This window comes from Triturus cristatus, chromosome 4_1, assembly GCF_964204655.1.
Source record: "Triturus cristatus chromosome 4_1, aTriCri1.1, whole genome shotgun sequence".
Taxonomy (NCBI): Eukaryota; Metazoa; Chordata; class Amphibia; order Caudata; family Salamandridae; genus Triturus; species Triturus cristatus.
In genome coordinates, this window is record NC_140585.1 from 145,834,764 (window position 1) to 145,861,526 (window position 26,763).

The 26,763-nt window shown below is 55.7% G+C and overlaps 12 non-coding genes across 12 annotated transcripts; all 12 read left to right on the forward strand.

Annotated features, from left to right (window-relative positions):
- The first annotated feature begins 221 nt into the window (after positions 1-221).
- On the forward strand, positions 222-293 carry TRNAD-GUC (transfer RNA aspartic acid (anticodon GUC)). Its single transcript has one exon. It is a non-coding gene; the product is annotated as a tRNA-Asp (tRNA).
- Positions 294-2,988: 2,695 nt separating this feature from the next.
- On the forward strand, positions 2,989-3,060 carry TRNAE-CUC (transfer RNA glutamic acid (anticodon CUC)). The gene has a single exon. It is a non-coding gene; the product is annotated as a tRNA-Glu (tRNA).
- Positions 3,061-4,758: 1,698 nt separating this feature from the next.
- On the forward strand, positions 4,759-4,830 carry TRNAD-GUC (transfer RNA aspartic acid (anticodon GUC)). Its single transcript has one exon. It is a non-coding gene; the product is annotated as a tRNA-Asp (tRNA).
- Positions 4,831-7,434: 2,604 nt separating this feature from the next.
- On the forward strand, positions 7,435-7,506 carry TRNAE-CUC (transfer RNA glutamic acid (anticodon CUC)). The gene has a single exon. It is a non-coding gene; the product is annotated as a tRNA-Glu (tRNA).
- A 1,698-nt stretch (positions 7,507-9,204) lies between these two features.
- On the forward strand, positions 9,205-9,276 carry TRNAD-GUC (transfer RNA aspartic acid (anticodon GUC)). The gene has a single exon. It is a non-coding gene; the product is annotated as a tRNA-Asp (tRNA).
- Positions 9,277-11,971: 2,695 nt separating this feature from the next.
- On the forward strand, positions 11,972-12,043 carry TRNAE-CUC (transfer RNA glutamic acid (anticodon CUC)). Its single transcript has one exon. It is a non-coding gene; the product is annotated as a tRNA-Glu (tRNA).
- Positions 12,044-13,741: 1,698 nt separating this feature from the next.
- TRNAD-GUC (transfer RNA aspartic acid (anticodon GUC)) lies at positions 13,742-13,813 on the forward strand. Its single transcript has one exon. It is a non-coding gene; the product is annotated as a tRNA-Asp (tRNA).
- A 2,695-nt stretch (positions 13,814-16,508) lies between these two features.
- On the forward strand, positions 16,509-16,580 carry TRNAE-CUC (transfer RNA glutamic acid (anticodon CUC)). Its single transcript has one exon. It is a non-coding gene; the product is annotated as a tRNA-Glu (tRNA).
- Positions 16,581-18,278: 1,698 nt separating this feature from the next.
- TRNAD-GUC (transfer RNA aspartic acid (anticodon GUC)) lies at positions 18,279-18,350 on the forward strand. Its single transcript has one exon. It is a non-coding gene; the product is annotated as a tRNA-Asp (tRNA).
- Positions 18,351-21,045: 2,695 nt separating this feature from the next.
- On the forward strand, positions 21,046-21,117 carry TRNAE-CUC (transfer RNA glutamic acid (anticodon CUC)). The gene has a single exon. It is a non-coding gene; the product is annotated as a tRNA-Glu (tRNA).
- Positions 21,118-22,815: 1,698 nt separating this feature from the next.
- TRNAD-GUC (transfer RNA aspartic acid (anticodon GUC)) lies at positions 22,816-22,887 on the forward strand. The gene has a single exon. It is a non-coding gene; the product is annotated as a tRNA-Asp (tRNA).
- A 2,695-nt stretch (positions 22,888-25,582) lies between these two features.
- Positions 25,583-25,654, forward strand: TRNAE-CUC (transfer RNA glutamic acid (anticodon CUC)). Its single transcript has one exon. It is a non-coding gene; the product is annotated as a tRNA-Glu (tRNA).
- Positions 25,655-26,763: the final 1,109 nt, after the last annotated feature.

Consider the following 26,763-nt stretch of genomic DNA (forward strand, 5'->3'; position numbering starts at 1 on the left):
CGCTGCTGAGAGTGTCTGCTAGGAGGTGAGAAGGATCTTGTGAGGCAGGAGTGTGTTTGTGTGTGTATTGTGTGAGGGAGTGTGTGTGTGTTTATTGAGCCTGTGGGCCCCTGTGTTGGTGTGAAGGAGTTGATAAATGGCACAAATTCATAGCATATGAGGATGGACAGGAGGGTTTTCAGCCACATAAGGAGCGGCTCAGCGAGACCAGGTGCAGCTGTTCCTCGTTAGTATAGTGGTCAGTATCCCCGCCTGTCACGCGGGAGACCGGGGTTCAATTCCCCGACGGGGAGGATTCCATCGCATTTTTTAAAGCATGACAACTCTACCTTTATTTAGAATTTCATCTAGAATGTGGCGCTTTCCACTCATGACATCATCTGATTTACTAATGCGGTCTCTTAACTTTTACGATCAATCACGGGCAATTTTTAAGTGAGACACTTTTTGCGAAGGATGTCTGCCTTTTCGTTTTAAGCTTCTGTGTACTTAATTGAAAAAAGAAACGTGCACGAAGCCTTGTTATTTACATCAAAATCAAAGGACTACATGATCAATCATATGCGTTGAAGCCTGTTGTTTTTTCAAGAGACATAAATGAAATGATGGATCGCGCTCTGAATGAGGAATTATTTTTTATGACGTTGAAGCGTTTTATTTATCTTTGTTTCGGTCTAATGTTTTAGGGCCTACAGGCACATTGTGAAAGTGAAAGTTCCACTGGCCTGCACGTGCACTCCCCACCATCCTCGTCAGAGATCTTATATTGCCTAGGTCCAGCATGAGTACCAAATTCCTTTCAGGCTATTGCAGTGTATTCTGCTACTTGTAGTTTCTAACACTCTAAACTGAGGGCGAGGGGAGCCAGCATCCAAAGCAACACCCTGGTCTGGGTGAAGCGCTCATGCTCAGATCTGGGCTTACTTGAGAGCTTTGACGAGGCCTTGGACGAGCTGCAGGCATCCCCCAGAAGGTCTGCTGCCCTCCTACAGGGGTCCCTGAGAAGAGGAGCAGACCCCCGCTGGTGCCCTGAGAAGAGGCACTGACCCCCCGCTGGTGCCCTGAGTAGAGGCGCTGACACCCCGCTGGTGCCCTGAGGAGAGGCACTACCCTCCCTCTGGTGCCCTGAGAGGAGGAGCTGACCCCCGCTGGTGCCCTGAGAAGAGGCACTGACACCCCGCTGGTGCCCTGAGGAGAGGCACTGCCCTCCCTCTGGTGCCCTGAGAGGAGGAGCTGACCCCCGCTGGTGCCCTGAGAAGAGGCGCTTACCTCCTGCTGGTGCCCTGAGTAGAGGCGCTGACCTCCCGCTGGTGCCATGAGAAAAGGGACTGCCCTCCTTCAGGGGTACCTGAGAAGAGGTGCTGATTCCCCGCTAGTGCCCTGAGAAGTGGCGCTGACCTCCAGCTGGTGCCCTGAGAAGAGGCGCTGCCCTCCTGCAAGGGCCCCTGAGAAGAGGCGCTGACCTCCAGCTGGTGCCATGAGAATAGGCGCTGCCCTCCTGCAAGGGCCCCTGAGAAGAGTCGCTGACCCCCCCCGCTAGTGCCCTGAGAAGAGGCGCTGACCTCCAGCTGGTGCCCTGAGAAGAGGCGCTGACCTCCAGCTGGTGCCCTGAGAAGAGGCGCTGCCCTCCTGCAAAGGCCCCTGAGAAGAGGCGCTGACCTCCAGCTGGTGCCCTGAGAAGAGGCGCTGCCCTCCTGCAAGGGCCCCTGAGAAGAGGCGCTGACCCCCCCGCTAGTGCCCTGAGAAGAGGTGCTGACCTCCAGCTGGTGCCCTGAGAAGAGGTGCTGACCTCCCGCTGGTGCCCTGAGAAGAGGTGCTGACCTCCCGCTGGTGCCCTGAGAAGAGGCGCTGACCTCCTGCTGGTGTCCTGAGAAGAGGCACTGACCCCCCGCTGGTGCCCTGAGTAGAGGTGCTGACACCCCGCTGGGGCCCTGAGAAGAGGCACTGACCCCCCCCCGCTGGTGCTCTGAGGAGAGGCACTGCCCTCCCTCTGGTGCTCTGAGAGGAGGAGCTGACCCCCGCTGGTGCCCTGAGAAGAGGCGCTTACCTCCTGCTGGTGCCCTGAGTAGAGGCGCTGACCTCCCGCTGGTGCCATGAGAAAAGGGACTGCCCTCCTTCAGGGGTACCTGAGAAGAGGTGCTGATCCCCGCTAGTGCCCTGAGAAGAGGCGCTGACCTCCAGCTGGTGCCCTGAGAAGAGGCGCTGACCTCCCGCTGGTGCCCTGAGAAGAGGCGCTGACCTCCAGCTGGTGCCCTGAGAAGAGGCGCTGCCCTCCTGCAAGGGCCCCTGAGAAGAGGCGCTGACCCCCCGCTAGTGCCCTGAGAAGAGGCACTGACCTCCAGCTGGTGCCCTGAGAAGAGGCGCTGCCCTCCTGCAAAGGCCCCTGAGAAGAGGCGCTGACCCCCCCGCTAGTGCCCTGAGAAGAGGCGCTGACCTCCAGCTGGTGCCCTGAGAAGAGGCGCTGCCCTCCTGCAAGGGCCCCTGAGAAGAGGCGCTGACCCCCCGCTAGTGCCCTGAGAAGAGGTGCTGACCTCCAGCTGGTGCCCTGAGAAGAGGCGCTGACCTCCCGCTGGTGCCCTGAGAAGAGGCGCTGACCTCCCGCTGGTGCCCTGAGAAGAGGAGCTGACCTAGAACAGTGACTGGTATTTTTCTGGATGGTTAATTGGTTCTTGCTGTTTTTGCTCTCCAGTTAGTTGTGTGTTATGAAGGTCCCATGCGTCTTCCAGGGATGGAAACTGTCCCGAGATCTGAGTCTATTTAACGTTCAGTAGATTGCTTTGTTGGGGGTGTGCCTGAAAGCAGTGTTTTTTTTGTGTGTCCCATGATGTTTTCCAAAGTGTAGTAAAGACTAGCTTGCCAGTGTTAGGTTGATGTGTGTGTGTTTTCCTGCTTACTTTAGTTGATGCACAAAACCCTGTGACAGCAGCACAGGCGGCCTCACCCTGGTGGTATGTCTTGGAGCAGGTGCTGCTCCAGAGCACCCAGTGCTCCCTGGTGGTCTAGTGGTTAGGATTCGGCGCTCTCACCGCCGCGGCCCGGGTTCGATTCCCGGTCAGGGAAGGGACTCTTTTTTTCTCCCCACGGTATACTTCTAGTTTTTTTTCATCCTATCTAAACACATTTTTTAAGGTTCTACATCGCAAATTTTTTATTACATACATTTCTTCTTTACTTGACCTGCCACCTGCTAATAACAACGTCACCTTTCAGGCACACAGACAAAACACTGATAGAAAACTGAATGCTGGTCATCAAAGCTTGTTCTTCACAAAGGATGGGTTACCGCTTGGAAGAAGCACTGGCAAATCCAGGAGGCCTGTTTCTAGGGGTCTCCAGCTCTATGAAGAATCCAGTTTCAAGACAACATTGAAAGGGAGAGATTCGCTTCTGGAGCTTGCTACACTATAGCTTCGGAGATGGCAGCTTGCCAAATTGTTGACAGGCTCGAGCCAATTGTCAGAATGCCAGTATTCTGCGACCCACCTAGTTTGATGGATATCTGCTGGTTGGGTGGAAGGAAGCAAAGAGGAGGTGGGGACTTATAGTATTAACGTGAAGCCAGATAGGGAGATGGGGAAGAGCAGCATTGGAGGGGGAGAGCAACACGGGCGGGCGGGATACTGCTCACCAAGCCCGGATTTACGCAGGATGGGCGGAGTCCCTCAGTCTCTCTGTCCAGCGGGGGCTCTCTCTTTACCCGTATGGCCAGTCCGGCCCTGGTGCCGTCATGTCTCCCAAAGGGCGTCTCTAGCCCGTCACTCTGGAGTCTGTATCCTCCGGGTGAGGTCTCCTATTCTTCTAGCTAGGGGCTGGAGAGAAGGGAGGTGGTTGGTCTGGGGCGCCAGTCATAGTCGCCCTTGAGAGGCGTTTCTAAGGTAGTTTGTAAGTGTGTCTGGACAGGTTGCTCTAAGGTGCGCAAAGTGATGTCTTAGCATTTGAAAGAAGCATTGAGAAAGGCAGGTGGCCTGTTTGTTTTCCTTTGCTGGCTTTGTGCAGGGAAGGAAAGTCTCCATTGTAGGGTTTGGCGCTTTATGAAGGCCTTGAGCTGCTGTTTAGAGACAGAGTGCTGCCTAGGCGGCTGGGCACGCTGCTCACACCTCATGCCATATAGCGCCTTGTCATCCCTACATCACCGAGCCTTCGATAGCTCAGTTGGTAGAGCGGAGGACTGTAGTGGGGAAGCTGATATCCTTAGGTCGCTGGTTCAAATCCGGCTCGAAGGAATTTTGCAAAGTCTTCACTTTTTTCCTCTGCTTCACAATTCAAAGCGCCTCTTTCTCAGACACTCGCACACCTGGGCTTTTCCTGCCTCCTCTCTTCTCCTTTACAAGCCAGCTTTCTCCTTTGGCGCAGGCGGGCGGGTGGGCGGGTGGGAGGGAGCGTCTCCCTCCCCACTCCCTGTGTGCAGCCCCCGCTGCAATCCTCCAGCATCAGAGAGAGCCAGGGGCCCCTGGGCTGAAGATCCAGGCCGGGGCCGTCAGAAGCAGCCGTGGGAGCTGGTTGCTGTGACTCTGGCATCAGGTGATGCTGCTGAGAGCGCTGCTGAGAGTGTCTGCTAGGAGGTGAGAAGGATCTTGTGAGGCAGGAGTGTGTTTGTGTGTGTATTGTGTGAGGGAGTGTGTGTGTGTTTATTGAGCCTGTGGGCCCCTGTGTTGGTGTGAAGGAGTTGATAAATGGCACAAATTCATAGCATATGAGGATGGACAGGCGGGTTTTCAGCCACATGAGGAGCGGCTCAGCGAGACCAGGTGCAGCTGTTCCTCGTTAGTATAGTGGTCAGTATCCCCGCCTGTCACGCGGGAGACCGGGGTTCAATTCCCCGACGGGGAGGATTCCATCGCATTTTTTAAAGCATGACAACTCTACCTTTATTTAGAATTTCATCTAGAATGTGGCGCTTTCCACTCATGACATCATCTGATTTACTAATGCGGTCTCATAACTTTTACGATCAATCACGGGCAATTTTTAAGTGGGACACTTTTTGCGAAGGATGTCTGCCTTTTCGTTTTAACCTTCTGTGTACTTAATTGAAAAAAGAAACGTGCACGAAGCCTTGTTATTTACATCAAAATCAAATGACTACATGATCAATCATATGCGTTGAAGCCTGTTGTTTTTTCAAGAGACATAAATGAAATGATGGATCGCGCTCTGAATGAGGAATTATTTTTTATGACGTTGAAGCGTTTTATTTATCTTTGTTTCGGTCTAATGTTTTAGGGCTTACAGGCACATTGTGAAAGTGAAAGTTCCACTGGCCTGCACGTGCACTCCCCACCATCCTCGTCAGAGATCTTATATTGCCTAGGTCCAGCATGAGTACCAAATTCCTTTCAGGCTATTGCAGTGTATTCTGCTACTTGTAGTTTCTAACACTCTAAACTGAGGGCGAGGGGAGCCAGCATCCAAAGCAACACCCTGGTCTGGGTGAAGCGCTCATGCTCAGATCTGGGCTTACTTGAGAGCTTTGACGAGGCCTTGGACGAGCTGCAGGCATCCCCCAGAAGGTCTGCTGCCCTCCTACAGGGGTCCCTGAGAAGAGGAGCAGACCCCCGCTGGTGCCCTGAGAAGAGGCACTGACCCCCCGCTGGTGCCCTGAGTAGAGGCGCTGACACCCCGCTGGTGCCCTGAGGAGAGGCACTGCCCTCCCTCTGGTGCCCTGAGAGGAGGAGCTGACCCCCGCTGGTGCCCTGAGAAGAGGCGCTTACCTCCTGCTGGTGCCCTGAGTAGAGGCGCTGACCTCCCGCTGGTGCCATGAGAAAAGGGACTGCCCTCCTTCAGGGGTACCTGAGAAGAGGTGCTGATTCCCCGCTAGTGCCCTGAGAAGTGGCGCTGACCTCCAGCTGGTGCCCTGAGAAGAGGCGCTGCCCTCCTGCAAGGGCCCCTGAGAAGAGGCGCTGACCTCCAGCTGGTGCCATGAGAATAGGCGCTGCCCTCCTGCAAGGGCCCCTGAGAAGAGGCGCTGACCCCCCCCGCTAGTGCCCTGAGAAGAGGCGCTGACCTCCAGCTGGTGCCCTGAGAAGAGGCGCTGACCTCCAGCTGGTGCCCTGAGAAGAGGCGCTGCCCTCCTGCAAGGGCCCCTGAGAAGAGGCGCTGACCTCCAGCTGATGCCCTGAGAAGAGGCGCTGCCCTCCTGCAAGGGCCCCTGAGAAGAGGTGCTGACCCCCCCGCTAGTGCCCTGAGAAGAGGCGCTGACCTCCAGCTGGTGCCCTGAGAAGAGGTGCTGACCTCCTGCTGGTGCCCTGAGAAGAGGTGCTGACCTCCCGCTGGTGCCCTAAGAAGAGGCGCTGACCTCCTGCTGGTGCCCTGAGAAGAGGCACTGACCCCCCGCTGGTGCCCTGAGTAGAGGTGCTGACACCCCGCTGGGGCCCTGAGAAGAGGCACTGACCCCCCCCCCCCCGCTGGTGCTCTGAGGAGAGGCACTGCCCTCCCTCTGGTGCTCTGAGAGGAGGAGCTGACCCCCGCTGGTGCCCTGAGAAGAGGCGCTTATCTCCTGCTGGTGCCCTGAGTAGAGGCGCTGACCTCCCGCTGGTGCCATGAGAAAAGGGACTGCCCTCCTTCAGGGGTACCTGAGAAGAGGTGCTGATCCCCGCTAGTGCCCTGAGAAGAGGCGCTGACCTCCAGCTGGTGCCCTGAGAAGAGGCGCTGACCTCCCGCTGGTGCCCTGAGAAGAGGCGCTGACCTCCAGCTGGTGCCCTGAGAAGAGGCGCTGCCCTCCTGCAAGGGCCCCTGAGAAGAGGCGCTGACCCCCCGCTAGTGCCCTGAGAAGAGGCACTGACCTCCAGCTGGTGCCCTGAGAAGAGGCGCTGCCCTCCTGCAAAGGCCCCTGAGAAGAGGCGCTGACCCCCCCGCTAGTGCCCTGAGAAGAGGCGCTGACCTCCAGCTGGTGCCCTGAGAAGAGGCGCTGCCCTCCTGCAAGGGCCCCTGAGAAGAGGCGCTGACCCCCCGCTAGTGCCCTGAGAAGAGGTGCTGACCTCCAGCTGGTGCCCTGAGAAGAGGCGCTGACCTCCCGCTGGTGCCCTGAGAAGAGGCGCTGACCTCCCGCTGGTGCCCTGAGAAGAGGAGCTGACCTAGAACAGTGACTGGTATTTTTCTGGATGGTTAATTGGTTCTTGCTGTTTTTGCTCTCCAGTTAGTTGTGTGTTATGAAGGTCCCATGCGTCTTCCAGGGATGGAAACTGTCCCGAGATCTGAGTCTATTTAACGTTCAGTAGATTGCTTTGTTGGGGGTGTGCCTGAAAGCAGTGTTTTTTTTGTGTGTCCCATGATGTTTTCCAAAGTGTAGTAAAGACAAGCTTGCCAGTGTTAGGTTGATGTGTGTGTGTTTTCCTGCTTACTTTAGTTGATGCACAAAACCCTGTGACAGCAGCACAGGCGGCCTCACCCTGGTGGTATGTCTTGGAGCAGGTGCTGCTCCAGAGCACCCAGTGCTCCCTGGTGGTCTAGTGGTTAGGATTCGGCGCTCTCACCGCCGCGGCCCGGGTTCGATTCCCGGTCAGGGAAGGGACTCTTTTTTTCTCCCCACGGTATACTTCTAGTTTTTTTTCATCCTATCTAAACACATTTTTTAAGGTTTTACATCGCAAATCTTTTATTACATACATTTCTTCTTTACTTGACCTGCCACCTGCTAATAACAACGTCACCTTTCAGGCACACAGACAAAACACTGATAGAAAACTGAATGCTGGTCATCAAAGCTTGTTCTTCACAAAGGATGGGTTACCGCTTGGAAGAAGCACTGGCAAATCCAGGAGGCCTGTTTCTAGGGGTCTCCAGCTCTATGAAGAATCCAGTTTCAAGACAACATTGAAAGGGAGAGATTCGCTTCTGGAGCTTGCTACACTATAGCTTCGGAGATGGCAGCTTGCCAAATTGTTGACAGGCTCGAGCCAATTGTCAGAATGCCAGTATTCTGCGACCCACCTAGTTTGATGGATATCTGCTGGTTGGGTGGAAGGAAGCAAAGAGGAGGTGGGGGCTTATAGTATTAACGTGAAGCCAGATAGGGAGATGGGGAAGAGCAGCATTGGAGGGGGAGAGCAACACGGGCGGGCGGGATACTGCTCACCAAGCCCGGATTTACGCAGGATGGGCGGAGTCCCTCAGTCTCTCTGTCCAGCGGGGGCTCTCTCTTTACCCGTATGGCCAGTCCGGCCCTGGTGCCGTCATGTCTCCCAAAGGGCGTCTCTAGCCCGTCACTCTGGAGTCTGTATCCTCCGGGTGAGGTCTCCTATTCTTCTAGCTAGGGGCTGGAGAGAAGGGGGGTGGTTGGTCTGGGGCGCCAGTCATAGTCGCCCTTGAGAGGCGTTTCTAAGGTAGTTTGTAAGTGTGTCTGGACAGGTTGCTCTAAGGTGCGCAAAGTGATGTCTTAGCATTTGAAAGAAGCATTGAGAAAGGCAGGTGGCCTGTTTGTTTTCCTTTGCTGGCTTTGTGCAGGGAAGGAAAGTCTCCATTGTAGGGTTTGGCGCTTTATGAAGGCCTTGAGCTGCTGTTTAGAGACAGAGTGCTGCCTAGGCGGCTGGGCACGCTGCTCACACCTCATGCCATATAGCGCCTTGTCATCCCTACATCACCGAGCCTTCGATAGCTCAGTTGGTAGAGCGGAGGACTGTAGTGGGGAAGCTGACATCCTTAGGTCGCTGGTTCAAATCCGGCTCGAAGGAATTTTGCAAAGTCTTCACTTTTTTCCTCTGCTTCACAATTCAAAGCGCCTCTTTCTCAGACACTCGCACACCTGGGCTTTTCCTGCCTCCTCTCTTCTCCTTTACAAGCCAGCTTTCTCCTTTGGCGCAGGCGGGCGGGTGGGCGGGTGGGAGGGAGCGTCTCCCTCCCCACTCCCTGTGTGCAGCCCCCGCTGCAATCCTCCAGCATCAGAGAGAGCCAGGGGCCCCTGGGCTGAAGATCCAGGCCGGGGCCGTCAGAAGCAGCCGTGGGAGCTGGTTGCTGTGACTCTGGCATCAGGTGATGCTGCTGAGAGCGCTGCTGAGAGTGTCTGCTAGGAGGTGAGAAGGATCTTGTGAGGCAGGAGTGTGTTTGTGTGTGTATTGTGTGAGGGAGTGTGTGTGTGTTTATTGAGCCTGTGGGCCCCTGTGTTGGTGTGAAGGAGTTGATAAATGGCACAAATTTGTAGCATATGAGGATGGACAGGAGGGTTTTCAGCCACATAAGGAGCGGCTCAGCGAGGCCAGGTGCAGCTGTTCCTCGTTAGTATAGTGGTCAGTATCCCCGCCTGTCACGCGGGAGACCGGGGTTCAATTCCCCGACGGGGAGGATTCCATCGCATTTTTTAAAGCATGACAACTCTACCTTTATTTAGAATTTCATCTAGAATGTGGCGCTTTCCACTCATGACATCATCTGATTTACTAATGCGGTCTCATAACTTTTACGATCAATCACGGGCAATTTTTAAGTGAGACACTTTTTGCGAAGGATGTCTGCCTTTTCGTTTTAAGCTTCTGTGTACTTAATTGAAAAAAGAAACGTGCACGAAGCCTTGTTATTTACATCAAAATCAAAGGACTACATGATCAATCATATGCGTTGAAGCCTGTTGTTTTTTCAAGAGACATAAATGAAATGATGGATCGCGCTCTGAATGAGGAATTATTTTTTATGACGTTGAAGCGTTTTATTTATCTTTGTTTCGGTCTAATGTTTTAGGGCCTACAGGCACATTGTGAAAGTGAAAGTTCCACTGGCCTGCACGTGCACTCCCCACCATCCTCGTCAGAGATCTTATATTGCCTAGGTCCAGCATGAGTACCAAATTCCTTTCAGGCTATTGCAGTGTATTCTGCTACTTGTAGTTTCTAACACTCTAAACTGAGGGCGAGGGGAGCCAGCATCCAAAGCAACACCCTGGTCTGGGTGAAGCGCTCATGCTCAGATCTGGGCTTACTTGAGAGCTTTGACGAGGCCTTGGACGAGCTGCAGGCATCCCCCAGAAGGTCTGCTGCCCTCCTACAGGGGTCCCTGAGAAGAGGAGCAGACCCCCGCTGGTGCCCTGAGAAGAGGCACTGACCCCCCGCTGGTGCCCTGAGTAGAGGCGCTGACACCCCGCTGGTGCCCTGAGGAGAGGCACTACCCTCCCTCTGGTGCCCTGAGAGGAGGAGCTGACCCCCGCTGGTGCCCTGAGAAGAGGCACTGACACCCCGCTGGTGCCCTGAGGAGAGGCTCTGCCCTCCCTCTGGTGCCCTGAGAGGAGGAGCTGACCCCCGCTGGTGCCCTGAGAAGAGGCGCTTACCTCCTGCTGGTGCCCTGAGTAGAGGCGCTGACCTCCCGCTGGTGCCATGAGAAAAGGGACTGCCCTCCTTCAGGGGTACCTGAGAAGAGGTGCTGATTCCCCGCTAGTGCCCTGAGAAGTGGCGCTGACCTCCAGCTGGTGCCCTGAGAAGAGGCGCTGCCCTCCTGCAAGGGCCCCTGAGAAGAGGCGCTGACCTCCAGCTGGTGCCATGAGAATAGGCGCTGCCCTCCTGCAAGGGCCCCTGAGAAGAGTCGCTGACCCCCCCCGCTAGTGCCCTGAGAAGAGGCGCTGACCTCCAGCTGGTGCCCTGAGAAGAGGTGCTGACCTCCAGCTGGTGCCCTGAGAAGAGGCGCTGCCCTCCTGCAAAGGCCCCTGAGAAGAGGCGCTGACCTCCAGCTGGTGCCCTGAGAAGAGGCGCTGCCCTCCTGCAAGGGCCCCTGAGAAGAGGCGCTGACCCCCCCGCTAGTGCCCTGAGAAGAGGTGCTGACCTCCAGCTGGTGCCCTGAGAAGAGGTGCTGACCTCCCGCTGGTGCCCTGAGAAGAGGTGCTGACCTCCCGCTGGTGCCCTGAGAAGAGGCGCTGACCTCCTGCTGGTGTCCTGAGAAGAGGCACTGACCCCCCGCTGGTGCCCTGAGTAGAGGTGCTGACACCCCGCTGGGGCCCTGAGAAGAGGCACTGACCCCCCCCCGCTGGTGCTCTGAGGAGAGGCACTGCCCTCCCTCTGGTGCTCTGAGAGGAGGAGCTGACCCCCGCTGGTGCCCTGAGAAGAGGCGCTTACCTCCTGCTGGTGCCCTGAGTAGAGGCGCTGACCTCCCGCTGGTGCCATGAGAAAAGGGACTGCCCTCCTTCAGGGGTACCTGAGAAGAGGTGCTGATCCCCGCTAGTGCCCTGAGAAGAGGCGCTGACCTCCAGCTGGTGCCCTGAGAAGAGGCGCTGACCTCCCGCTGGTGCCCTGAGAAGAGGCGCTGACCTCCAGCTGGTGCCCTGAGAAGAGGCGCTGCCCTCCTGCAAGGGCCCCTGAGAAGAGGCGCTGACCCCCCGCTAGTGCCCTGAGAAGAGGCACTGACCTCCAGCTGGTGCCCTGAGAAGAGGCGCTGCCCTCCTGCAAAGGCCCCTGAGAAGAGGCGCTGACCCCCCCGCTAGTGCCCTGAGAAGAGGCGCTGACCTCCAGCTGGTGCCCTGAGAAGAGGCGCTGCCCTCCTGCAAGGGCCCCTGAGAAGAGGCGCTGACCCCCCGCTAGTGCCCTGAGAAGAGGTGCTGACCTCCAGCTGGTGCCCTGAGAAGAGGCGCTGACCTCCCGCTGGTGCCCTGAGAAGAGGCGCTGACCTCCCGCTGGTGCCCTGAGAAGAGGAGCTGACCTAGAACAGTGACTGGTATTTTTCTGGATGGTTAATTGGTTCTTGCTGTTTTTGCTCTCCAGTTAGTTGTGTGTTATGAAGGTCCCATGCGTCTTCCAGGGATGGAAACTGTCCCGAGATCTGAGTCTATTTAACGTTCAGTAGATTGCTTTGTTGGGGGTGTGCCTGAAAGCAGTGTTTTTTTTGTGTGTCCCATGATGTTTTCCAAAGTGTAGTAAAGACTAGCTTGCCAGTGTTAGGTTGATGTGTGTGTGTTTTCCTGCTTACTTTAGTTGATGCACAAAACCCTGTGACAGCAGCACAGGCGGCCTCACCCTGGTGGTATGTCTTGGAGCAGGTGCTGCTCCAGAGCACCCAGTGCTCCCTGGTGGTCTAGTGGTTAGGATTCGGCGCTCTCACCGCCGCGGCCCGGGTTCGATTCCCGGTCAGGGAAGGGACTCTTTTTTTCTCCCCACGGTATACTTCTAGTTTTTTTTCATCCTATCTAAACACATTTTTTAAGGTTCTACATCGCAAATCTTTTATTACATACATTTCTTCTTTACTTGACCTGCCACCTGCTAATAACAACGTCACCTTTCAGGCACACAGACAAAACACTGATAGAAAACTGAATGCTGGTCATCAAAGCTTGTTCTTCACAAAGGATGGGTTACCGCTTGGAAGAAGCACTGGCAAATCCAGGAGGCCTGTTTCTAGGGGTCTCCAGCTCTATGAAGAATCCAGTTTCAAGACAACATTGAAAGGGAGAGATTCGCTTCTGGAGCTTGCTACACTATAGCTTCGGAGATGGCAGCTTGCCAAATTGTTGACAGGCTCGAGCCAATTGTCAGAATGCCAGTATTCTGCGACCCACCTAGTTTGATGGATATCTGCTGGTTGGGTGGAAGGAAGCAAAGAGGAGGTGGGGGCTTATAGTATTAACGTGAAGCCAGATAGGGAGATGGGGAAGAGCAGCATTGGAGGGGGAGAGCAACACGGGCGGGCGGGATACTGCTCACCAAGCCCGGATTTACGCAGGATGGGCGGAGTCCCTCAGTCTCTCTGTCCAGCGGGGGCTCTCTCTTTACCCGTATGGCCAGTCCGGCCCTGGTGCCGTCATGTCTCCCAAAGGGCGTCTCTAGCCCGTCACTCTGGAGTCTGTATCCTCCGGGTGAGGTCTCCTATTCTTCTAGCTAGGGGCTGGAGAGAAGGGAGGTGGTTGGTCTGGGGCGCCAGTCATAGTCGCCCTTGAGAGGCGTTTCTAAGGTAGTTTGTAAGTGTGTCTGGACAGGTTGCTCTAAGGTGCGCAAAGTGATGTCTTAGCATTTGAAAGAAGCATTGAGAAAGGCAGGTGGCCTGTTTGTTTTCCTTTGCTGGCTTTGTGCAGGGAAGGAAAGTCTCCATTGTAGGGTTTGGCGCTTTATGAAGGCCTTGAGCTGCTGTTTAGAGACAGAGTGCTGCCTAGGCGGCTGGGCACGCTGCTCACACCTCATGCCATATAGCGCCTTGTCATCCCTACATCACCGAGCCTTCGATAGCTCAGTTGGTAGAGCGGAGGACTGTAGTGGGGAAGCTGATATCCTTAGGTCGCTGGTTCAAATCCGGCTCGAAGGAATTTTGCAAAGTCTTCACTTTTTTCCTCTGCTTCACAATTCAAAGCGCCTCTTTCTCAGACACTCGCACACCTGGGCTTTTCCTGCCTCCTCTCTTCTCCTTTACAAGCCAGCTTTCTCCTTTGGCGCAGGCGGGCGGGTGGGCGGGTGGGAGGGAGCGTCTCCCTCCCCACTCCCTGTGTGCAGCCCCCGCTGCAATCCTCCAGCATCAGAGAGAGCCAGGGGCCCCTGGGCTGAAGATCCAGGCCGGGGCCGTCAGAAGCAGCCGTGGGAGCTGGTTGCTGTGACTCTGGCATCAGGTGATGCTGCTGAGAGCGCTGCTGAGAGTGTCTGCTAGGAGGTGAGAAGGATCTTGTGAGGCAGGAGTGTGTTTGTGTGTGTATTGTGTGAGGGAGTGTGTGTGTGTTTATTGAGCCTGTGGGCCCCTGTGTTGGTGTGAAGGAGTTGATAAATGGCACAAATTCGTAGCATATGAGGATGGACAGGAGGGTTTTCAGCCATATAAGGAGCGGCTCAGCGAGACCAGGTGCAGCTGTTCCTCGTTAGTATAGTGGTCAGTATCCCCGCCTGTCACGCGGGAGACCGGGGTTCAATTCCCCGACGGGGAGGATTCCATCGCATTTTTTAAAGCATGACAACTCTACCTTTATTTAGAATTTCATCTAGAATGTGGCGCTTTCCACTCATGACATCATCTGATTTACTAATGCGGTCTCATAACTTTTACGATCAATCACGGGCAATTTTTAAGTGAGACACTTTTTGCGAAGGATGTCTGCCTTTTCGTTTTAAGCTTCTGTGTACTTAATTGAAAAAAGAAACGTGCACGAAGCCTTGTTATTTACATCAAAATCAAAGGACTACATGATCAATCATATGCGTTGAAGCCTGTTGTTTTTTCAAGAGACATAAATGAAATGATGGATCGCGCTCTGAATGAGGAATTATTTTTTATGACGTTGAAGCGTTTTATTTATCTTTGTTTCGGTCTAATGTTTTAGGGCCTACAGGCACATTGTGAAAGTGAAAGTTCCACTGGCCTGCACGTGCACTCCCCACCATCCTCGTCAGAGATCTTATATTGCCTAGGTCCAGCATGAGTACCAAATTCCTTTCAGGCTATTGCAGTGTATTCTGCTACTTGTAGTTTCTAACACTCTAAACTGAGGGCGAGGGGAGCCAGCATCCAAAGCAACACCCTGGTCTGGGTGAAGCGCTCATGCTCAGATCTGGGCTTACTTGAGAGCTTTGACGAGGCCTTGGACGAGCTGCAGGCATCCCCCAGAAGGTCTGCTGCCCTCCTACAGGGGTCCCTGAGAAGAGGAGCAGACCCCCGCTGGTGCCCTGAGAAGAGGCACTGACCCCCCGCTGGTGCCCTGAGTAGAGGCGCTGACACCCCGCTGGTGCCCTGAGGAGAGGCACTACCCTCCCTCTGGTGCCCTGAGAGGAGGAGCTGACCCCCGCTGGTGCCCTGAGAAGAGGCACTGACACCCCGCTGGTGCCCTGAGGAGAGGCACTGCCCTCCCTCTGGTGCCCTGAGAGGAGGAGCTGACCCCCGCTGGTGCCCTGAGAAGAGGCGCTTACCTCCTGCTGGTGCCCTGAGTAGAGGCGCTGACCTCCCGCTGGTGCCATGAGAAAAGGGACTGCCCTCCTTCAGGGGTACCTGAGAAGAGGTGCTGATTCCCCGCTAGTGCCCTGAGAAGTGGCGCTGACCTCCAGCTGGTGCCCTGAGAAGAGGCGCTGCCCTCCTGCAAGGGCCCCTGAGAAGAGGCGCTGACCTCCAGCTGGTGCCATGAGAATAGGCGCTGCCCTCCTGCAAGGGCCCCTGAGAAGAGTCGCTGACCCCCCCCGCTAGTGCCCTGAGAAGAGGCGCTGACCTCCAGCTGGTGCCCTGAGAAGAGGCGCTGACCTCCAGCTGGTGCCCTGAGAAGAGGCGCTGCCCTCCTGCAAAGGCCCCTGAGAAGAGGCGCTGACCTCCAGCTGGTGCCCTGAGAAGAGGCGCTGCCCTCCTGCAAGGGCCCCTGAGAAGAGGCGCTGACCCCCCCGCTAGTGCCCTGAGAAGAGGTGCTGACCTCCAGCTGGTGCCCTGAGAAGAGGTGCTGACCTCCCGCTGGTGCCCTGAGAAGAGGTGCTGACCTCCCGCTGGTGCCCTGAGAAGAGGCGCTGACCTCCTGCTGGTGTCCTGAGAAGAGGCACTGACCCCCCGCTGGTGCCCTGAGTAGAGGTGCTGACACCCCGCTGGGGCCCTGAGAAGAGGCACTGACCCCCCCCCGCTGGTGCTCTGAGGAGAGGCACTGCCCTCCCTCTGGTGCTCTGAGAGGAGGAGCTGACCCCCGCTGGTGCCCTGAGAAGAGGCGCTTACCTCCTGCTGGTGCCCTGAGTAGAGGCGCTGACCTCCCGCTGGTGCCATGAGAAAAGGGACTGCCCTCCTTCAGGGGTACCTGAGAAGAGGTGCTGATCCCCGCTAGTGCCCTGAGAAGAGGCGCTGACCTCCAGCTGGTGCCCTGAGAAGAGGCGCTGACCTCCCGCTGGTGCCCTGAGAAGAGGCGCTGACCTCCAGCTGGTGCCCTGAGAAGAGGCGCTGCCCTCCTGCAAGGGCCCCTGAGAAGAGGCGCTGACCCCCCGCTAGTGCCCTGAGAAGAGGCACTGACCTCCAGCTGGTGCCCTGAGAAGAGGCGCTGCCCTCCTGCAAAGGCCCCTGAGAAGAGGCGCTGACCCCCCCGCTAGTGCCCTGAGAAGAGGCGCTGACCTCCAGCTGGTGCCCTGAGAAGAGGCGCTGCCCTCCTGCAAGGGCCCCTGAGAAGAGGCGCTGACCCCCCGCTAGTGCCCTGAGAAGAGGTGCTGACCTCCAGCTGGTGCCCTGAGAAGAGGCGCTGACCTCCCGCTGGTGCCCTGAGAAGAGGCGCTGACCTCCCGCTGGTGCCCTGAGAAGAGGAGCTGACCTAGAACAGTGACTGGTATTTTTCTGGATGGTTAATTGGTTCTTGCTGTTTTTGCTCTCCAGTTAGTTGTGTGTTATGAAGGTCCCATGCGTCTTCCAGGGATGGAAACTGTCCCGAGATCTGAGTCTATTTAACGTTCAGTAGATTGCTTTGTTGGGGGTGTGCCTGAAAGCAGTGTTTTTTTTGTGTGTCCCATGATGTTTTCCAAAGTGTAGTAAAGACAAGCTTGCCAGTGTTAGGTTGATGTGTGTGTGTTTTCCTGCTTACTTTAGTTGATGCACAAAACCCTGTGACAGCAGCACAGGCGGCCTCACCCTGGTGGTATGTCTTGGAGCAGGTGCTGCTCCAGAGCACCCAGTGCTCCCTGGTGGTCTAGTGGTTAGGATTCGGCGCTCTCACCGCCGCGGCCCGGGTTCGATTCCCGGTCAGGGAAGGGACTCTTTTTTTCTCCCCACGGTATACTTCTAGTTTTTTTTCATCCTATCTAAACACATTTTTTAAGGTTTTACATCGCAAATCTTTTATTACATACATTTCTTCTTTACTTGACCTGCCACCTGCTAATAACAACGTCACCTTTCAGGCACACAGACAAAACACTGATAGAAAACTGAATGCTGGTCATCAAAGCTTGTTCTTCACAAAGGATGGGTTACCGCTTGGAAGAAGCACTGGCAAATCCAGGAGGCCTGTTTCTAGGGGTCTCCAGCTCTATGAAGAATCCAGTTTCAAGACAACATTGAAAGGGAGAGATTCGCTTCTGGAGCTTGCTACACTATAGCTTCGGAGATGGCAGCTTGCCAAATTGTTGACAGGCTCGAGCCAATTGTCAGAATGCCAGTATTCTGCGACCCACCTAGTTTGATGGATATCTGCTGGTTGGGTGGAAGGAAGCAAAGAGGAGGTGGGGGCTTATAGTATTAACGTGAAGCCAGATAGGGAGATGGGGAAGAGCAGCATTGGAGGGGGAGAGCAACACGGGCGGGCGGGATACTGCTCACCAAGCCCGGATTTACGCAGGATGGGCGGAGTCCCTCAGTCTCTCTGTCCAGCGGGGGCTCTCTCTTTACCCGTATGGCCAGTCCGGCCCTGGTGCCGTCATGTCTCCCAAAGGGCGTCTCTAGCCCGTCACTCTGGAGTCTGTATCCTCCGGGTGAGGTCTCCTATTCTTCTAGCTAGGGGCTGGAGAGAAGGGAGGTGGTTGGTCTGGGGCGCCAGTCATAGTCGCCCTTGAGAGGCGTTTCTAAGGTAGTTTGTAAGTGTGTCTGGACAGGTTGCTCTAAGGTGCGCAAAGTGATGTCTTAGCATTTGAAAGAAGCATTGAGAAAGGCAGGTGGCCTGTTTGTTTTCCTTTGCTGGCTTTGTGCAGGGAAGGAAAGTCTCCATTGTAGGGTTTGGCGCTTTATGAAGGCCTTGAGCTGCTGTTTAGAGACAGAGTGCTGCCTAGGCGGCTGGGCACGCTGCTCACACCTCATGCCATATAGCGCCTTGTCATCCCTACATCACCGAGCCTTCGATAGCTCAGTTGGTAGAGCGGAGGACTGTAGTGGGGAAGCTGACATCCTTAGGTCGCTGGTTCAAATCCGGCTCGAAGGAATTTTGCAAAGTCTTCACTTTTTTCCTCTGCTTCACAATTCAAAGCGCCTCTTTCTCAGACACTCGCACACCTGGGCTTTTCCTGCCTCCTCTCTTCTCCTTTACAAGCCAGCTTTCTCCTTTGGCGCAGGCGGGCGGGTGGGCGGGTGGGAGGGAGCGTCTCCCTCCCCACTCCCTGTGTGCAGCCCCCGCTGCAATCCTCCAGCATCAGAGAGAGCCAGGGGCCCCTGGGCTGAAGATCCAGGCCGGGGCCGTCAGAAGCAGCCGTGGGAGCTGGTTGCTGTGACTCTGGCATCAGGTGATGCTGCTGAGAGCGCTGCTGAGAGTGTCTGCTAGGAGGTGAGAAGGATCTTGTGAGGCAGGAGTGTGTTTGTGTGTGTATTGTGTGAGGGAGTGTGTGTGTGTTTATTGAGCCTGTGGGCCCCTGTGTTGGTGTGAAGGAGTTGATAAATGGCACAAATTCGTAGCATATGAGGATGGACAGGAGGGTTTTCAGCCACATAAGGAGCGGCTCAGCGAGGCCAGGTGCAGCTGTTCCTCGTTAGTATAGTGGTCAGTATCCCCGCCTGTCACGCGGGAGACCGGGGTTCAATTCCCCGACGGGGAGGATTCCATCGCATTTTTTAAAGCATGACAACTCTACCTTTATTTAGAATTTCATCTAGAATGTGGCGCTTTCCACTCATGACATCATCTGATTTACTAATGCGGTCTCATAACTTTTACGATCAATCACGGGCAATTTTTAAGTGAGACACTTTTTGCGAAGGATGTCTGCCTTTTCGTTTTAAGCTTCTGTGTACTTAATTGAAAAAAGAAACGTGCACGAAGCCTTGTTATTTACATCAAAATCAAAGGACTACATGATCAATCATATGCGTTGAAGCCTGTTGTTTTTTCAAGAGACATAAATGAAATGATGGATCGCGCTCTGAATGAGGAATTATTTTTTATGACGTTGAAGCGTTTTATTTATCTTTGTTTCGGTCTAATGTTTTAGGGCCTACAGGCACATTGTGAAAGTGAAAGTTCCACTGGCCTGCACGTGCACTCCCCACCATCCTCGTCAGAGATCTTATATTGCCTAGGTCCAGCATGAGTACCAAATTCCTTTCAGGCTATTGCAGTGTATTCTGCTACTTGTAGTTTCTAACACTCTAAACTGAGGGCGAGGGGAGCCAGCATCCAAAGCAACACCCTGGTCTGGGTGAAGCGCTCATGCTCAGATCTGGGCTTACTTGAGAGCTTTGACGAGGCCTTGGACGAGCTGCAGGCATCCCCCAGAAGGTCTGCTGCCCTCCTACAGGGGTCCCTGAGAAGAGGAGCAGACCCCCGCTGGTGCCCTGAGAAGAGGCACTGACCCCCCGCTGGTGCCCTGAGTAGAGGCGCTGACACCCCGCTGGTGCCCTGAGGAGAGGCACTACCCTCCCTCTGGTGCCCTGAGAGGAGGAGCTGACCCCCGCTGGTGCCCTGAGAAGAGGCACTGACACCCCGCTGGTGCCCTGAGGAGAGGCTCTGCCCTCCCTCTGGTGCCCTGAGAGGAGGAGCTGACCCCCGCTGGTGCCCTGAGAAGAGGCGCTTACCTCCTGCTGGTGCCCTGAGTAGAGGCGCTGACCTCCCGCTGGTGCCATGAGAAAAGGGACTGCCCTCCTTCAGGGGTACCTGAGAAGAGGTGCTGATTCCCCGCTAGTGCCCTGAGAAGTGGCGCTGACCTCCAGCTGGTGCCCTGAGAAGAGGCGCTGCCCTCCTGCAAGGGCCCCTGAGAAGAGGCGCTGACCTCCAGCTGGTGCCATGAGAATAGGCGCTGCCCTCCTGCAAGGGCCCCTGAGAAGAGTCGCTGACCCCCCCCGCTAGTGCCCTGAGAAGAGGCGCTGACCTCCAGCTGGTGCCCTGAGAAGAGGTGCTGACCTCCAGCTGGTGCCCTGAGAAGAGGCGCTGCCCTCCTGCAAAGGCCCCTGAGAAGAGGCGCTGACCTCCAGCTGGTGCCCTGAGAAGAGGCGCTGCCCTCCTGCAAGGGCCCCTGAGAAGAGGCGCTGACCCCCCCGCTAGTGCCCTGAGAAGAGGTGCTGACCTCCAGCTGGTGCCCTGAGAAGAGGTGCTGACCTCCCGCTGGTGCCCTGAGAAGAGGTGCTGACCTCCCGCTGGTGCCCTGAGAAGAGGCGCTGACCTCCTGCTGGTGTCCTGAGAAGAGGCACTGACCCCCCGCTGGTGCCCTGAGTAGAGGTGCTGACACCCCGCTGGGGCCCTGAGAAGAGGCACTGACCCCCCCCCGCTGGTGCTCTGAGGAGAGGCACTGCCCTCCCTCTGGTGCTCTGAGAGGAGGAGCTGACCCCCGCTGGTGCCCTGAGAAGAGGCGCTTACCTCCTGCTGGTGCCCTGAGTAGAGGCGCTGACCTCCCGCTGGTGCCATGAGAAAAGGGACTGCCCTCCTTCAGGGGTACCTGAGAAGAGGTGCTGATCCCCGCTAGTGCCCTGAGAAGAGGCGCTGACCTCCAGCTGGTGCCCTGAGAAGAGGCGCTGACCTCCCGCTGGTGCCCTGAGAAGAGGCGCTGACCTCCAGCTGGTGCCCTGAGAAGAGGCGCTGCCCTCCTGCAAGGGCCCCTGAGAAGAGGCGCTGACCCCCCGCTAGTGCCCTGAGAAGAGGCACTGACCTCCAGCTGGTGCCCTGAGAAGAGGCGCTGCCCTCCTGCAAAGGCCCCTGAGAAGAGGCGCTGACCCCCCCGCTAGTGCCCTGAGAAGAGGCGCTGACCTCCAGCTGGTGCCCTGAGAAGAGGCGCTGCCCTCCTGCAAGGGCCCCTGAGAAGAGGCGCTGACCCCCCGCTAGTGCCCTGAGAAGAGGTGCTGACCTCCAGCTGGTGCCCTGAGAAGAGGCGCTGACCTCCCGCTGGTGCCCTGAGAAGAGGCGCTGACCTCCCGCTGGTGCCCTGAGAAGAGGAGCTGACCTAGAACAGTGACTGGTATTTTTCTGGATGGTTAATTGGTTCTTGCTGTTTTTGCTCTCCAGTTAGTTGTGTGTTATGAAGGTCCCATGCGTCTTCCAGGGATGGAAACTGTCCCGAGATCTGAGTCTATTTAACGTTCAGTAGATTGCTTTGTTGGGGGTGTGCCTGAAAGCAGTGTTTTTTTTGTGTGTCCCATGATGTTTTCCAAAGTGTAGTAAAGACTAGCTTGCCAGTGTTAGGTTGATGTGTGTGTGTTTTCCTGCTTACTTTAGTTGATGCACAAAACCCTGTGACAGCAGCACAGGCGGCCTCACCCTGGTGGTATGTCTTGGAGCAGGTGCTGCTCCAGAGCACCCAGTGCTCCCTGGTGGTCTAGTGGTTAGGATTCGGCGCTCTCACCGCCGCGGCCCGGGTTCGATTCCCGGTCAGGGAAGGGACTCTTTTTTTCTCCCCACGGTATACTTCTAGTTTTTTTTCATCCTATCTAAACACATTTTTTAAGGTTCTACATCGCAAATCTTTTATTACATACATTTCTTCTTTACTTGACCTGCCACCTGCTAATAACAACGTCACCTTTCAGGCACACAGACAAAACACTGATAGAAAACTGAATGCTGGTCATCAAAGCTTGTTCTTCACAAAGGATGGGTTACCGCTTGGAAGAAGCACTGGCAAATCCAGGAGGCCTGTTTCTAGGGGTCTCCAGCTCTATGAAGAATCCAGTTTCAAGACAACATTGAAAGGGAGAGATTTGCTTCTGGAGCTTGCTACACTATAGCTTCGGAGATGGCAGCTTGCCAAATTGTTGACAGGCTCGAGCCAATTGTCAGAATGCCAGTATTCTGCGACCCACCTAGTTTGATGGATATCTGCTGGTTGGGTGGAAGGAAGCAAAGAGGAGGTGGGGGCTTATAGTATTAACGTGAAGCCAGATAGGGAGATGGGGAAGAGCAGCATTGGAGGGGGAGAGCAACACGGGCGGGCGGGATACTGCTCACCAAGCCCGGATTTACGCAGGATGGGCGGAGTCCCTCAGTCTCTCTGTCCAGCGGGGGCTCTCTCTTTACCCGTATGGCCAGTCCGGCCCTGGTGCCGTCATGTCTCCCAAAGGGCGTCTCTAGCCCGTCACTCTGGAGTCTGTATCCTCCGGGTGAGGTCTCCTATTCTTCTAGCTAGGGGCTGGAGAGAAGGGAGGTGGTTGGTCTGGGGCGCCAGTCATAGTCGCCCTTGAGAGGCGTTTCTAAGGTAGTTTGTAAGTGTGTCTGGACAGGTTGCTCTAAGGTGCGCAAAGTGATGTCTTAGCATTTGAAAGAAGCATTGAGAAAGGCAGGTGGCCTGTTTGTTTTCCTTTGCTGGCTTTGTGCAGGGAAGGAAAGTCTCCATTGTAGGGTTTGGCGCTTTATGAAGGCCTTGAGCTGCTGTTTAGAGACAGAGTGCTGCCTAGGCGGCTGGGCACGCTGCTCACACCTCATGCCATATAGCGCCTTGTCATCCCTACATCACCGAGCCTTCGATAGCTCAGTTGGTAGAGCGGAGGACTGTAGTGGGGAAGCTGATATCCTTAGGTCGCTGGTTCAAATCCGGCTCGAAGGAATTTTGCAAAGTCTTCACTTTTTTCCTCTGCTTCACAATTCAAAGCGCCTCTTTCTCAGACACTCGCACACCTGGGCTTTTCCTGCCTCCTCTCTTCTCCTTTACAAGCCAGCTTTCTCCTTTGGCGCAGGCGGGCGGGTGGGCGGGTGGGAGGGAGCGTCTCCCTCCCCACTCCCTGTGTGCAGCCCCCGCTGCAATCCTCCAGCATCAGAGAGAGCCAGGGGCCCCTGGGCTGAAGATCCAGGCCGGGGCCGTCAGAAGCAGCCGTGGGAGCTGGTTGCTGTGACTCTGGCATCAGGTGATGCTGCTGAGAGCGCTGCTGAGAGTGTCTGCTAGGAGGTGAGAAGGATCTTGTGAGGCAGGAGTGTGTTTGTGTGTGTATTGTGTGAGGGAGTGTGTGTGTGTTTATTGAGCCTGTGGGCCCCTGTGTTGGTGTGAAGGAGTTGATAAATGGCACAAATTCGTAGCATATGAGGATGGACAGGAGGGTTTTCAGCCATATAAGGAGCGGCTCAGCGAGACCAGGTGCAGCTGTTCCTCGTTAGTATAGTGGTCAGTATCCCCGCCTGTCACGCGGGAGACCGGGGTTCAATTCCCCGACGGGGAGGATTCCATCGCATTTTTTAAAGCATGACAACTCTACCTTTATTTAGAATTTCATCTAGAATGTGGCGCTTTCCACTCATGACATCATCTGATTTACTAATGCGGTCTCATAACTTTTACGATCAATCACGGGCAATTTTTAAGTGAGACACTTTTTGCGAAGGATGTCTGCCTTTTCGTTTTAAGCTTCTGTGTACTTAATTGAAAAAAGAAACGTGCACGAAGCCTTGTTATTTACATCAAAATCAAAGGACTACATGATCAATCATATGCGTTGAAGCCTGTTGTTTTTTCAAGAGACATAAATGAAATGATGGATCGCGCTCTGAATGAGGAATTATTTTTTATGACGTTGAAGCGTTTTATTTATCTTTGTTTCGGTCTAATGTTTTAGGGCCTACAGGCACATTGTGAAAGTGAAAGTTCCACTGGCCTGCACGTGCACTCCCCACCATCCTCGTCAGAGATCTTATATTGCCTAGGTCCAGCATGAGTACCAAATTCCTTTCAGGCTATTGCAGTGTATTCTGCTACTTGTAGTTTCTAACACTCTAAACTGAGGGCGAGGGGAGCCAGCATCCAAAGCAACACCCTGGTCTGGGTGAAGCGCTCATGCTCAGATCTGGGCTTACTTGAGAGCTTTGACGAGGCCTTGGACGAGCTGCAGGCATCCCCCAGAAGGTCTGCTGCCCTCCTACAGGGGTCCCTGAGAAGAGGAGCAGACCCCCGCTGGTGCCCTGAGAAGAGGCACTGACCCCCCGCTGGTGCCCTGAGTAGAGGCGCTGACACCCCGCTGGTGCCCTGAGGAGAGGCACTACCCTCCCTCTGGTGCCCTGAGAGGAGGAGCTGACCCCCGCTGGTGCCCTGAGAAGAGGCACTGACACCCCGCTGGTGCCCTGAGGAGAGGCACTGCCCTCCCTCTGGTGCCCTGAGAGGAGGAGCTGACCCCCGCTGGTGCCCTGAGAAGAGGCGCTTACCTCCTGCTGGTGCCCTGAGTAGAGGCGCTGACCTCCCGCTGGTGCCATGAGAAAAGGGACTGCCCTCCTTCAGGGGTACCTGAGAAGAGGTGCTGATTCCCCGCTAGTGCCCTGAGAAGTGGCGCTGACCTCCAGCTGGTGCCCTGAGAAGAGGCGCTGCCCTCCTGCAAGGGCCCCTGAGAAGAGGCGCTGACCTCCAGCTGGTGCCATGAGAATAGGCGCTGCCCTCCTGCAAGGGCCCCTGAGAAGAGTCGCTGACCCCCCCCGCTAGTGCCCTGAGAAGAGGCGCTGACCTCCAGCTGGTGCCCTGAGAAGAGGCGCTGACCTCCAGCTGGTGCCCTGAGAAGAGGCGCTGCCCTCCTGCAAAGGCCCCTGAGAAGAGGCGCTGACCTCCAGCTGGTGCCCTGAGAAGAGGCGCTGCCCTCCTGCAAGGGCCCCTGAGAAGAGGCGCTGACCCCCCCGCTAGTGCCCTGAGAAGAGGTGCTGACCTCCAGCTGGTGCCCTGAGAAGAGGTGCTGACCTCCCGCTGGTGCCCTGAGAAGAGGTGCTGACCTCCCGCTGGTGCCCTGAGAAGAGGCGCTGACCTCCTGCTGGTGTCCTGAGAAGAGGCACTGACCCCCCGCTGGTGCCCTGAGTAGAGGTGCTGACACCCCGCTGGGGCCCTGAGAAGAGGCACTGACCCCCCCCCGCTGGTGCTCTGAGGAGAGGCACTGCCCTCCCTCTGGTGCTCTGAGAGGAGGAGCTGACCCCCGCTGGTGCCCTGAGAAGAGGCGCTTACCTCCTGCTGGTGCCCTGAGTAGAGGCGCTGACCTCCCGCTGGTGCCATGAGAAAAGGGACTGCCCTCCTTCAGGGGTACCTGAGAAGAGGTGCTGATCCCCGCTAGTGCCCTGAGAAGAGGCGCTGACCTCCAGCTGGTGCCCTGAGAAGAGGCGCTGACCTCCCGCTGGTGCCCTGAGAAGAGGCGCTGACCTCCAGCTGGTGCCCTGAGAAGAGGCGCTGCCCTCCTGCAAGGGCCCCTGAGAAGAGGCGCTGACCCCCCGCTAGTGCCCTGAGAAGAGGCACTGACCTCCAGCTGGTGCCCTGAGAAGAGGCGCTGCCCTCCTGCAAAGGCCCCTGAGAAGAGGCGCTGACCCCCCCGCTAGTGCCCTGAGAAGAGGCGCTGACCTCCAGCTGGTGCCCTGAGAAGAGGCGCTGCCCTCCTGCAAGGGCCCCTGAGAAGAGGCGCTGACCCCCCGCTAGTGCCCTGAGAAGAGGTGCTGACCTCCAGCTGGTGCCCTGAGAAGAGGCGCTGACCTCCCGCTGGTGCCCTGAGAAGAGGCGCTGACCTCCCGCTGGTGCCCTGAGAAGAGGAGCTGACCTAGAACAGTGACTGGTATTTTTCTGGATGGTTAATTGGTTCTTGCTGTTTTTGCTCTCCAGTTAGTTGTGTGTTATGAAGGTCCCATGCGTCTTCCAGGGATGGAAACTGTCCCGAGATCTGAGTCTATTTAACGTTCAGTAGATTGCTTTGTTGGGGGTGTGCCTGAAAGCAGTGTTTTTTTTGTGTGTCCCATGATGTTTTCCAAAGTGTAGTAAAGACAAGCTTGCCAGTGTTAGGTTGATGTGTGTGTGTTTTCCTGCTTACTTTAGTTGATGCACAAAACCCTGTGACAGCAGCACAGGCGGCCTCACCCTGGTGGTATGTCTTGGAGCAGGTGCTGCTCCAGAGCACCCAGTGCTCCCTGGTGGTCTAGTGGTTAGGATTCGGCGCTCTCACCGCCGCGGCCCGGGTTCGATTCCCGGTCAGGGAAGGGACTCTTTTTTTCTCCCCACGGTATACTTCTAGTTTTTTTTCATCCTATCTAAACACATTTTTTAAGGTTTTACATCGCAAATCTTTTATTACATACATTTCTTCTTTACTTGACCTGCCACCTGCTAATAACAACGTCACCTTTCAGGCACACAGACAAAACACTGATAGAAAACTGAATGCTGGTCATCAAAGCTTGTTCTTCACAAAGGATGGGTTACCGCTTGGAAGAAGCACTGGCAAATCCAGGAGGCCTGTTTCTAGGGGTCTCCAGCTCTATGAAGAATCCAGTTTCAAGACAACATTGAAAGGGAGAGATTCGCTTCTGGAGCTTGCTACACTATAGCTTCGGAGATGGCAGCTTGCCAAATTGTTGACAGGCTCGAGCCAATTGTCAGAATGCCAGTATTCTGCGACCCACCTAGTTTGATGGATATCTGCTGGTTGGGTGGAAGGAAGCAAAGAGGAGGTGGGGGCTTATAGTATTAACGTGAAGCCAGATAGGGAGATGGGGAAGAGCAGCATTGGAGGGGGAGAGCAACACGGGCGGGCGGGATACTGCTCACCAAGCCCGGATTTACGCAGGATGGGCGGAGTCCCTCAGTCTCTCTGTCCAGCGGGGGCTCTCTCTTTACCCGTATGGCCAGTCCGGCCCTGGTGCCGTCATGTCTCCCAAAGGGCGTCTCTAGCCCGTCACTCTGGAGTCTGTATCCTCCGGGTGAGGTCTCCTATTCTTCTAGCTAGGGGCTGGAGAGAAGGGAGGTGGTTGGTCTGGGGCGCCAGTCATAGTCGCCCTTGAGAGGCGTTTCTAAGGTAGTTTGTAAGTGTGTCTGGACAGGTTGCTCTAAGGTGCGTAAAGTGATGTCTTAGCATTTGAAAGAAGCATTGAGAAAGGCAGGTGGCCTGTTTGTTTTCCTTTGCTGGCTTTGTGCAGGGAAGGAAAGTCTCCATTGTAGGGTTTGGCGCTTTATGAAGGCCTTGAGCTGCTGTTTAGAGACAGAGTGCTGCCTAGGCGGCTGGGCACGCTGCTCACACCTCATGCCATATAGCGCCTTGTCATCCCTACATCACCGAGCCTTCGATAGCTCAGTTGGTAGAGCGGAGGAC